This window comes from Gorilla gorilla, chromosome X, assembly GCF_029281585.2.
Source record: "Gorilla gorilla gorilla isolate KB3781 chromosome X, NHGRI_mGorGor1-v2.1_pri, whole genome shotgun sequence".
Lineage (NCBI taxonomy): Eukaryota > Metazoa > Chordata > Mammalia > Primates > Hominidae > Gorilla > Gorilla gorilla.
Genome location: NC_073247.2, coordinates 144,893,904 through 144,906,960, shown reverse-complemented (window position 1 = coordinate 144,906,960; position 13,057 = coordinate 144,893,904). Strand labels below are relative to the sequence as shown.

The window sequence follows — 13,057 nt, the reverse complement described above, 5'->3', positions numbered from 1 at the left end:
TAGTCCCAATTACTTGGGACAGTAAGGTGGAAGGATCATTTGAGCCTGGGAAGTTGAGGTTGCAGTGAGCTATGATCACGCCACTACACTCCAGCCTGGGCAACAGAGCACACTCTGTCTCAAAAAGAAATTATGTGTTTGCAACATCACACACTGGGTCCCGTTGTGGGGTGGGGGGATGGGGGAGGGATAGCATTAGGAGAAATACCTAATGTAAATGATGAGTTAATGGGTGCAGCAAACCAACACGGCACATGTATACATATGTAACCTGCACGTTGTGCATATGCACCCTAGAACTTAAAGTATAATATAAAAAAAAATTTGTTTGCAGAAGGCAGAAAAATATTTTAAAATTACTAAAACCAGAAATGAAACCGGGACATTAGTAATGATTTTAGAAAGATAAAAAGGATTATAAGAGAGTACTGTGAACATCTGTATGCCAACAAATTGGATAACCTGGATGAAATGAACAAATTTGTAGAAAGACACGATCTGCCAAGACTGAATGATGTAGAAACGGAAAATCTAAATAAACCCACAACTAGTTCGGAGATTGACTCAGTAGTCAAAAGCCTCCCACTAAAAACATCCCTGGATGAGATGGTTTCACTGGTGAATTCTATGAATTACAAGAAGAACTAACTCCAGTCCTTCTTAAACTCTTCCAAGAAATTCAAGAGGAGTAACACTTTCTAACTCATTCTATGAGGCCAGCATTACTCTGACATCAAAGCCAGACAAAGACACTACAAGAAAAAAAAAAAAACCTAATGTCTCTTATAAATATTGATACAAAAATGCTCAAGAAAATACTAGCAAACTAAATTCAGCAGCATATTAAAATGATTATATACCATGACCAAGTGGGATTTATTTCTGGAGTACAAGGATGGTTCAACATATGAAAATCAATCAATATATTATACTATGTTAACACAATGAAAAAAAACCCATATTATCATTTCAATGGATATAGAAAAAGCATTTGACAAAATTCAACTCTGTTTCATAATAAAAGCAATCAACAGATTAGAAATAGAAGAATACGTCAGCTGGTGGTGGTGGCTTATATCTGTAAACCTAGCACTTTGGGAGGTCAAGATGGGAGGATTGCTTGAGTCCAGGATTTCAAGACCAGCCTGGGCAACATAGTGAGACCCGGTCTCTACAACAAATTTTTAAAATTAGCCAGGTTTGGCATGGTGGCACACGCCTGTAGTCCCACCTACTTGGGAGGCTGAGGTGGAACGATCACTCAAGCCTGGGAGGTTGATGCTGCAGTGAGCTGTGATTGTACCACTGCACTCCAGCCTGGAAGACAAAGTGAGACCCTATCTCAAAAAAAGAGAAAACTTCCTCAACATAATAAAGGCTATATATGAAAAGCCCACAACTAATGTCATACTCAATGGTAAAAGACTGAAAGCTTTCCCTCTAAGATCAGGAAAAATACAGGGATGTCTGCATTTGCCACTTCTATTCAACATAATATTGCAAGTTCTAGTTGAAACAATTAGACAAGAAAAAGAAATGAAAGACCTTCAAATTGGGGGAAAAAAAGAAGTAAAATTATCCCTGTTCACAGATGGTATGATCTTATGTGTAGAAAACCTTAAAGATTACAGAACATTTCTTACAATAAATGAACTTAGCACAATTTCAGGATACAAAATAAAAACAGAAAAAAATCAGTTGTGTTTCTATGTGCTAACAAGGAATCTGAAAATAAAATTAAGAAAATTCCTTTTACAATAACATCAAAATAATAAAATACTTCGAAATAAACTTAACCAAGGAGGTGAAAGATATACAGTGAAAACTATAAACCACTGATGAAATAAAGACAAAAATAAGAAGGCATCATGTGTTCATGAATTGGAAGACCCAATGTTGTTAAAATGTCCATACTACCCAAAACAATCTACAGATTTCATGCAATCCCTGTCAAAATCCCAATTTTTTGCAGAAATACAAAAATACATCTTAAAATTCATATAGAATGTCAAGGGACCTCAAATAGCCAAAATAGTCTTAAGAAAATAAAATTGACCAAGCACAGTAGCTCATGCCTGTAATCCCAGCACTTTGGGAGGCCAAGGCTGGCAGACTGCTTGACCCCAGGAGTTTGAGACCAGCCTGGGCAACATGGGAAAACACTGTTTCTACAAAAAATACAAAAATTAGCTGGGCTTGGTGGCATGCATCTATAATCCCAGCTACTGAAGAGGCTGAGGTAGGAGGATCACCTGAGCCCAGGAGGTCGAGGCTGCGGTGAGCTGTGATCATGCCACTGTACTCCAGTCTGGGTGACAGAGTGAAACCCTGTCTCATCTCAAAAAAAAAAAAAAAAAAAAGAAAGAAAAAAAAAAGAAAAAAATTGGGAACTGACCTTTTCCAATTTGAAATCTTACTACAAAGCTATGGTAATCAAAACAGTATGATACTGGAATAAAAACAGACATATAGACCAATGAAATAGAATAGAGGTCCAGAAATAAACCTTCACATATATGGTTAAATTATTTTCAGCAGTATGGTGCTGTATTAGTCTGTTCTCATGCTGCTAATAAAGACATACCCAAGATTGAGTAATTTATAAAAGAAAGAAGTTTAATGGACTCACAGTTCCCCATGGCTGGGGAAGCCTTATAATCATGGCAGAAGGCAAATGAGGAGCAAAGTCACATCTTACATGGCAGCAGGCAAGAGAGCTTGTGCAGGGGAACTCCCCTGTATAAAACCATCAGATCTCGTGAGACTTATTCACTACCACGAGAACAGTATAGGGGAAACACCGCCATGATTCAATTATCTCCACTTGGCCCTGCCCTGGACACATGGGGAATGTTACAATTCAGGGTGAGATTTGGGTGGGGACACAGCCAAACCATATCAGGTGCCAAGACCACTCAATGGAGAAAGACAGTTCTTTCAACAAATGGCACTGGGAAAATGGAATATCCACATGCAAAAGAAAGAAATTGGACCCATACCTTATACCATATACAAAAATTAACTCAAAATGGGTCAAAGACCTAAATATAAGAACTATGATTAGTGCTTCTCTGTAAATGCATTCAGCACCCCCAAGGGAGTTGACTGTTTCCCTGGAAAGGCTTAAGCAGAAGCTGCAAGACCAGGTAACTTGGTAGGAATGCAGTGTAGGCCAGTGGCTAACAAATGCCAAATCAGACAGCTGAAAATCTGGTTGTATCAACATCACCTGGGGAGCTTTTTAAAAAATCTAGATATGCAGCCTACAAGAGAATCTGACTCAAGAAATTTGGAGTGGAACTCAAGGGTCTGCATTTCAAAGCTCCTTGGGTGATTCTGAGGCAAAGCCAGGTTGGGGAAGTTCCAGGTAGGGGATTCAAGCATCAGATTTGGACTAGAGGCCTACAACTCAATGTGTGGTCCATAGACAAACAGCATTGGTATCACCTGGAAGCCTTTTTTTGTTTTGTTTTTAAATCAATACATTTTTATTCAAGGACTTTTATGTTGTGATCCCTTCTACTGTCCATCAAGGTCACTTTGGATCCTCTAAAGAGCTGGAGTCAAAATTTGTCTTCAAGAAATTTATTAATATCTTCAAGTTAGCCCTTTTTAATAGAACTGATGCTTAATCCAGTTGTCCTGTCAGCCCGTAATTCTTTTATTTTGGTTTCTTTCATCTCTTTTTAATATGAATATACTGATGAAGACATCAGAATTCACCAAGAATCTTTGGGATCTAATTTCTTCAACCAATTTACTTTAGGGTCATTTTCAGAGTAGGGGGATCTGGTTCATTCTGAATTTGACACCTTAGAAAAAGAAAAGCATTGCTTACTCTTAGAATATATCAAACTGAAGAGTATGAGAAACCTATACAAATGCTGTATCAATAGAAATACCAGGTTTAACGAGCACAAAGCCAAGAAAACCAATGAAACCAGATACTGGATTTCTATGGCACTGACCTTTGAACACCCTAGCAGGAGTAAACTGCTGAGTGCAGATACCACGCAGTGCATCCTGGAAGCTTTTAAGGAACAAAGACCCTAAGGCCTCACCCTAGACCTCCTGAATCAGAACTTGCATTTTATATATATATATAAATATATATATATATATATATTTATTTTTTTATTTTTTTGGAGGCAGGGTCTCACTCTTTCACCCAGACTGGAGTGTAGAGGTGCAATCATGGCTCACTGCAGCCTCGACCTCCTGGGCTTAAGGGATCCTCCTGCCTCAGCCTCCTGAGTAGCAGGAACTACAGGTGCATGCATTACCATGCCCAGCTAAATTTTAAGTTTTTGTAGAGACAGGGTTCCACCATGCTGCCTAAGTTGGGTCTCAAACTCCTGGGCTCAAGCAATTCTCCCAGTGTGGCCTCTCAAAGTGCTGGGACTGCAGGCGTGAGCCACTATGCCCGGCCAGAACCTGTATTTAAAAAAAAAATTCCCAAATATTTCTATGCACATTAAAGTTTGAGAAGCAGTACGTGACATGATCTTTGCAGTCTTCTAATCCTGAGAAACTAGGGTGCCATGACCTTTTGTTTCTGTATTTTGTTACTGAATGATTATTAAATACAAACTGTGTTACTGGAGAAATACTTCCTATGGCTATGGCTCAACTTTCAAATATAGTTATCCAGTTAAGGTTGTTCAGGGAAGGAGGAGAACCCTGCTCACTGTAAGGAGTGCTAAGCTTGCTCTGACTGACCATTTAAAGACCCAGAATTCTTCAGCCAGGTGTGGTGGCTCACGCCTGTAATCCCAGCAATTTGGGAGACTGAGGTGGGAGGATGCTTGAGCCCAGGAGTTTGAGACCAGCCTGGGCAACATGGCAAGACCCCCATCTCTAAAATGAAATAAACAAATACATTTTAAAGACCCAGAATTCTACTCTAAGAACGGGGCCAACCACAACCGCCTACAACAGTGGTTCTCAAACTTAAGCCTGCATCTGAATCGCCTGGAGGGCTTACTAAAATAGATTGCTGGGCCCCAACCACAGTTTCCAACTCAATAGATCTTGGATGGAGCCCCACAATTTGTATTTCTAACAACTTTCTAAGTAATGCTGGTGTGCTAGTCTGGGAATGACATTTTTGGAACCATTTGCCCAGGTTAAAAGGCTTCAGTCCATAGGAGAACATCTTTAGATTAGCAACCTCCTTTAGGCCGGAAGTGTCCTGGTTGCAATTTAACTTGCTTGCTTGGAAATGTGCTGAGGTTTACAACATGGTATGCAGTCTGGCTACATATTCACTTGGAGCCAGGTCAACCAGCCTGCCAGTGGCTGTGACCCATGGATGTAAAGTGCTTGATGTGTCAGCTTGGGATTTGCTGAATCTTGCTCAATGAACAGGATCTGTGTTGGCTTTATGGTTTTCCCAGATCAATTGTGGTTATCAAGATGATGAGGCCACCCCTGCACAGGCTTTTATAGCTTTTATGTATAGAGTGTTTCCAAAGGGAGTTATTAAATTGAATTCACTTATAATCACAGGTGAACTTACCCTTTATTTCATATCACCCTGCTGAAAGCCAATCACAAGTGTCCCTGATCTTTTTTACTATGTGGTTTCAGAGTCCCTAGCCTTCCCTTTCTATAGTAGTCTGAATTCTAAGATCAAATTTGTCTTTTGATGGAAAGCTGCCTTTCTGCAACTCTCCTTTAAGAAACAAGCCAATCTTTGGGAGCATTTCTCTGCCATGTGATTTTAAAGTTTTACAATTTCCTTGAGCATGTCTCCTTCCCCAATGTCTTCCTGAGGCGAACCTTTCATCTGAGCTCTTTTCTGCCTTTCTGTACTAGAAGCCTGTGGTGAGGCCACTCTGCTTCTGTTGATTCTAAGCAAGCCCTTCAAGGTGAAACTAGGCAAATAACATGGCCAGTTGCTCTTTGAAAGGGCCAGGTTTATAAATGATTGCTGCATGCTGGCTTTAAACAAATTTGACCATGGAATAATTCTAAAAGCAGAGATTTTTTACGTTTGGAGCAGGGCAAGTACCTTGTTCTCATTAAAGGGTAGACCAGTTAACTTTTGCTGTGTAAGAAACTACCCCAAAATAAGTGACTTAAAACAATGTAGTTCAGAATTTCCTGGGTTGGCAATTTGGGCAGGGATCATTTAGTGGTTTACTTGGTCTTGGCTGGGTTTTCTCTGACAACTGTGGCCAGCTGTTGGATCAGCTGTGGGCTAGCTGGTCTAAGATGACTTGCCTCAGCTGAAATGGCACATCTCCATTCTGGGGTCTCTCATCCTCCAGTGGGCCAAACCTGGCTTCTTCACATGATAACTGTGCAGGGTTTCAAGGGAAAAAAAAGTGTGTAGGGCGTGTTGAGGCCTATGCTCCAAATTGGCACACTGTCACTTCTGCCATGTTCTATTGGCCAGAGCAAGGTACAAATCCAGCCCAGATTCAAGGGGAGTAAAAATAATTTCCACTTCTTGGTGGGAGAAGCTGAAAAGTCACATTGCAAAGGGACTGGATAGAGTAAGAAAAGACAGATTGTTGCCATTTTGCAATAGACTGCAAAGAGCTAACTCAGGGCCCTTGAACATGCCAGTCTCTCTTCCTAGAACCTGTTTTTCTCCACTTTTCCTATGGCTGGTACTTTGCATCTTTCAGATCTCAGCTTACATATCATGTTTTCTGAGAGGACTTCCTACCAGCATGTCCTGCTATTCTCGATCTAAATCCCTGTTTTTCTTCTTTCATGTGCTTCTCTTATTTTGTAATTGTTTCATTTATGAGATTATTGGTTTCTCTTGATTACATTCCTAGAACAAAAATTCCATAAAGTCATGGAATAGTTTTGTTTTGTTTTGTTTTTAAGAGACAGTGTCAGAACTTCTGGACTCAGGTAGTCCTCCTGTCTCAGCCTCCCAAAGTGCTGGGATTACATGCATGAGCCTCTGTGCCCAACCAAGTTTGTCATTTTTATTTAATTATTATATCAATAGTACTTAGCATAATGCCTGACACATAGTAGGCCCTCAATAAATATATATCCAAAGAGTGAATTGAATGAAAGATGGAGGTAATATAACCTATTTGATTAAGGAAAAGATTGAACATTTCAGAAGAGGATAGAAGAGTTGGCCTGGCCATGTGATATAGAAAATAATCCAAGGAGATCAATAAAAAGGTTTGGGGAGCTCTCACTACCTGCACGATATCTTTAAAAGGCCACTGGTAAAATATTCCCTCGCCCAGATGGCCTGAATACATGGGATTAAAGCATGTTGAGGCTTAGCAAGGACCTTGAAGCCCAAGATAACTTATTTCCCACCAAAAATTAAGGTACATAGTTTTCCAAGGGATCATTTCTTCTGGTTCATGATTATGTTAAAATAAGAGTACCAGATATATAATAGAAATAGCAAGTTTTAAAACATTTTTTTGAGACAAGGTCTTGCTCTGTCAGCCAGGCTAGAGTGCAGTGGCACAATCATGGCTTACTGTAGCCTCAGCCTCCCAGGCTCAAGCGATCCTCTCACCTCAGCTAACCAAGTAGCCGGGACTATAGGTGCATGCCATTACACCCAGTAATTTTTGTATTTTTTGTAGAGGTGGTGTTTCACCATGTTGCCCAGGCTGTTCTTGAACTCCTGGGCTCAAGCAATCCACCCATCTCGGTTTCCTAAAGTATTGAGATTACAGGTGTGAGCCACCATGCCCAGCCAGCAATTTTCTATGTTTCACAAATCAATATCACCAGAGGAATAAACTGATGAGAAATCAAGACTTTTGGAGGGTAGGAGGGAAGGAGGATATATAGTTACCATGGTTCAAGGCCACCTAGAGCTGGAAATTTCAGCGTCAGAGTGTCAATCCTTTAAGTCTTGAGGCTTTTAGCATTTAACCCACTGCTAATCTACAATTTTCCTGAGAATCAGCACTGTTTCCAGCCCTACTTTGCTGGACTGTAACTCCAGGGAAATGGTTCTTACCTAGGCTGACTGACTTTGCTCCCCAGGTGATTTTGACAATGTCTGCACATAGTTTTGGTGATCATAATTGGGAGAGTGTTACCAGTATATAGTGAGTAGAGGCCAGAGTTTGCACCATTACACTCTAGCCTGGGGAACAGAGCAAGACCCTGTCTATGACACCCCTCCCTAGTAGCTGGGACCACAGACATATGCAACCATGCCTGGCTAATTTCTTTCTTTTTCTTTTATTTTACATATATTACTTGAAACAGGGTCTTACTCTGTCACCCAGGCTAGAGTGCAGTGGCATGATCATGGCTCACTGCAGCCTCAATCTTCCAGGTTCAAGCGATCTTTCCACCTTAGCCTACTGAGCTGCTGGCACTACAGGCATGCGCCACCACACATGGCTGATTAGTGTTTATTTTTAGTAAAGACAAGGTCTCACTATGTTGCCCAGGCTGGTCTCAAGCAATCCTCCTGCCTTGGCCTCCCAATCTTTTCATTTTTTGCAGAGACAGGGTCTTCCTATTTTGCCCAGGCTGGTCTTAAAGTCCTGGTCTCAAGTAATCCTCCAGCCTTGGTCTCCCAAAGTGCTGGGACTACAGGCATGAGCCACTGCACCCAGCCTATCACTATTTGACCCATCTGCCAGTTCCCAGGAAAGCTCCATTCTCGGAATTTGTCTTCATTTAATCTGGCTTAGAGGTTACTCTGTGTGAACAGTCTTATCCCTAGGTCATTTGTGGGGGGAAAAAAAGTGATGATGGCTTAGTATCATAGTCATTGGAGGTGGTGTTACCAGTTGGGGTTAACAAGAGGCTGACCAAGAAAGTTAAAAGGAAAAACTGGGGAATGAGATGCCCAAAAGGGTCTTTGAAAAGCTCCAGTATATTCTTGGGACATAGAAATCCACTGACATATGCAAGACTTGTGCACATGCCGAAGAAAGTTCTATAAAGGCCCTAATCTCTCATCTCTGGCTGATCTTGAGGCTATGCACATGCAGGAGATGAAGGCTAAAGCAGAACTGCTAACTGCCTGGCAGAGTGTTGAAGCTATGCCGCAATCCACACGAAGAAACCTTCAACAAAGGGACAGGTAGGGTGGCTCATGCCTGTAATCCCAGTACTTTCAGAGGCTGAGGCAGGAAGATTGTTTGAGGCCATGAGTTCAAGACCAGTCTAGGCAACATAATGAGACTTGTCTCCCTCAAAAAAGTAAAAAAAAAAAAAAAAAAAAAAAGCTGGGCATAGTGGTGCTTGTGCCTCTAGTCCCAGCTACTTGGGAAGCTGAGGCAGGAGGATTGCTTGAGCCCAAGAGTTTGAGGCTGCTGTGAGCTATGATCCTGCCACTACACTCCAGCTTGGGTGACAGAGTAAGACCCTGTCTCAAAAAAAAAAAAAAAAAAAAAAAAAGACAAACCATAAAATGAAACCTTCAGCAAAGACTGAGAGACTTAGTGGTTGAAGGTATTAAAGGAGATCTCTGTCCAATTATTAGCTGACCACTAGGTTAAGCAAGCAGAGACTTCGGTGGCCACACACAATAAAAATTACAGACAGGATGGGCATGGTGGCTCATGCCTGTAATCCCAGCACTTTGGGAGGCCAAGGTGGGAGGATTGCTTGAGCCCAGGAGTTAAGACCAGCCTGGGCAACATGGGGAAACCCCATCTCTTCAAAAAAATATAAAAATTAGCTGGGTGTGGTGGCATGTGCCTCTGGTCCCAGCTACTTGGGAAGCTGAGGTAAAAGGTTTGCTTGAGCCTGGGAGGTCAAGGGGATAATGGACCATGATTGCACCACTACACTCCAGTTTGGACAACAGAGTGAGACCCTGTTTCAAAAATTAAAAAAAAGTATAGATATAATTAATTCTGAAAGGTTATTAAATAAACAAACAGCAGCAGCAACAAGAACAACAAAGAGAAACAACAAACCCTGGGGGAGAATCTGATTTCCAGAGTTGCCATATTATTTTAAACATTGAGTTTTCAACAAAATTATAGGGCACACAGAGAAAGAGGAAAGTACAACCTTTATACATGAAGGAAGAAGTAATAGGTGAATTCAGCAAATTTCCAGGAAACAAGGTTAGTTGCTATTAAAAGAATGAGCAAAGTATCTGAATAGACTTGTATCCAAGGACGATATATAAATGGCCAATAAACACATAAGACTCTCAACTTCATTAGTCATTAGGGAAAAGCAAATCAAAAGCACGAGATACTACTTCAAACCCAGTAGGATAGCTAAAATCAGAAGCAGACTAGAAAAGTGCTAATAAGGATATGGAGAAAGTAGAACCTTCATAGCTTCTGCTGGAATTGTAAAATGGTGCAACCACTTTGGAAAACAGCGTGGTAACTCCTCACAAAGTTAAACATATAGCTACAAAATGATCTAGCAGTTCCACTCCTTGGTATATACACCAGCAAATTGAAAAACCTGTCTACACAACTTGTGCACAAACGTTTTACAGCAGCATTATTCCTAATAGCTAAAAAATAGAAGGAACCTAAATGCCCCTCAACCGATGAATGGATAATGAATATGTGGTGCAGTTGACCCTTGAACCTTGAACGACATGGGTTTGAACTGCATGGGTCCACTTACATGTGATTTTTGTTTTCAATAAAATTTACACTGAATGTGCCTGCCTCTCTTGTTACCTCTTCCACCTCCTCCATTTCTGCCTCTGCCACCCCTGAGACAGCAAAACCAACTCTTCCTCTTCCTCCTCCTCCTCAGCCTACTCAATGTGAAGACAATGAGGATGAAGGCCTTTATGATGGACCATTTCCATTTAATGAATAGTAAATGTCTTTTACTTATGATTTTCTTAATAACATTTTCTTTTCTCTAGCTTACACATCACATACAAAATCTGACAATCAACTGTTTATGTTATTGGTAAGGCTGCTGGTCAACAGTAGGCTATTAACAGTTAAGTTTTAGGGGAGTCAAAAATTATATTTTATTTCTTTCTTTTCTTTCTTTCTTTCTTTCTTTCTTTCTTTCTTTCTTTCTTTCTTTCTTTCTTTCTTTCTTTCTTTCTTTCTTTCTTTCTTTCTTTTTCTTTCTTTCTTTTGGCAGATTCTCACTCTGTTGTCCAGGCTAGAGTGCAGTGATGCAATCAAGGCTCACTGCAGCCTTGAACTCCCTGGCTCAAGCAATCCTCCCACCTCACAGCCTCCCAAATAGCTGGGGAGTACAGGCATGCACCTCCATGCCTGGCTGATTTTTGTGTCTTTAGTAAAGATGGAGTTTCACCATGTTGGCCTAGGCTGGTCTCAAATTCCAGGGCTCAAGCAATCCTCCTGCCTGAGCCTCTCAAAGTGCTGGGATTACAGGCATGAGCCATCATGCCCAGCCTATACTTGAACTTTTTACTGCACAGGAGGTCAGTTCCCCTAGCCCCCACATTGTTAAAGGGTCAACTGTATATGTACACAATGGATTATTATTTGACCATAAAAAGAAATGAAGTACAAATACATGTTACAACATGGATGAACACTGAAAATATCAATGCTAAGTGAAAGAAGCAAGTCAGTAAAGACCACATATTATATGACTCCATTTATATAAAATTTCCAGTGTAGGTGAATGTTACAGTCACCACATAGATTAGTGGTTACTAGAACCTGGGTGGAAAGGGAACTAGGGAGTGACTGCTAATGAGTACAGGATTTGTTTTGAGAGTGATGGAAATGTTTTAAAATTAAATATTGGTGATCATTTCACAATTTAGTAATGTGCTAAAAACCACTAAAATGTAGACTTTAAATGAATGAATTTTTTAGATGGTCCATGATGTCTCAATAAAGCTGTTTTTTTGTTTTTTTGTTTTTTGTTTTTTTTTGAGATGGAGTTTAACTCTTGTCACCCAGGCTGGAGTGCAATGGCATGATCTCTGCTCACTGCAACCTCCGCCTCCCAGATTCAAGCAATTCTCCTGCCTCAGCCTCCTGAGTAGCTGGGATTACAGGCACACACCACCATGCCTGGCTAACTTTTGTGTTTTTAGTAGAGATGGAGTTTCACCATGTTGGCCAGGCTGGTCTCGAACTCCTGACTTCAGGTGATCCACTCACCTCGGCCTCCCAAAGTGCAGGGATTACAGGCATGAACCATCACACCTGGCCAATAAAGCTGTTTTAAACAATGTTAGACAATATTGTTATTAAAAACTAGAATAAAACTACAATTCAGAATCCAGTGTTGGTACTGTTGCATTCCCACTTTCTGTTGTAAAAAATTTAACAAAGACTACAACATTGTTATAGAAAATCAGCCATGGATAGTATGGGTCCAAATTCTAGCACAGGTTATATAGTGGGAAAAACAAAAGTGGGCAGATTTACCTCAGATTAGTAGAAATGTTTATGTATAGTCAGCAGTAAGTCCAATGTCATAAGTGCAAGCAGACAACTGGAGATAGGAAAAGTGTAATGTAATGTGTGAAGACTTGGAAGATGGTGAAAAAGGTCTCATCCCATCTCACTTGCAAATTTTATGATGTCTAAGTTTTATCCTGAAGTTATTTATTTTTTATTTCTTTCTTTATTTTTTGAGGTGGAGTGTTGCTCTTGTTGCCCAGGCCGGAGTGCAGTGGCCGTGGTCTTGGCTCACTGCAACCTCCGCCTCCCTGGTTCAAGTGATTCTCCTGCCTCAGCCTCCCAAGTAGCTGGGATTACAGGCACCCGCCATGTCCAGCTAATTTTTGTAATTTTAGTAGAGACGGGGTTTCACCGTGTTGGCCAGGCTGATCTTGAACTCCTGACCTCAGGTGATCTGCCCACCTTGGCCTCCCAAAGTGCTGGGATTACAGGCATGAGCCACCATGCCCAGCCCTGAGGTTATGAAAAACACAAAAAGGCATGTTTCTAATGCCAACTCCAACTCTGTCACAGATATAACCAATAGTTCTTCAGTCAATACATGTTATGATTACCAAACTGGAAGAGAGAAGACACTGTCTTGTACAATGCCTAGACTCATTTTCCTTAAATGAGAAAAGGAATGGACTTGGCATTGTAGTTCTTACACCTACTAGAGTATTAGCACTTCAAAAAGAGGCTGAATGTTCTAAATCAAGCTTGTTCCACCT

At 40.8% G+C, this 13,057-nt stretch overlaps 1 non-coding gene across 1 annotated transcript; it reads right to left on the bottom strand.

Annotated features, from left to right (window-relative positions):
• Positions 1-3,882: 3,882 nt before the first annotated feature.
• Positions 3,883-4,021, bottom strand: LOC115932536 (small nucleolar RNA SNORA8). Its single transcript, XR_004068804.1, has one exon. It is a non-coding gene; the product is annotated as a small nucleolar RNA SNORA8 (small nucleolar RNA).
• Between the last annotated feature and the right edge of the window lie 9,036 nt (positions 4,022-13,057).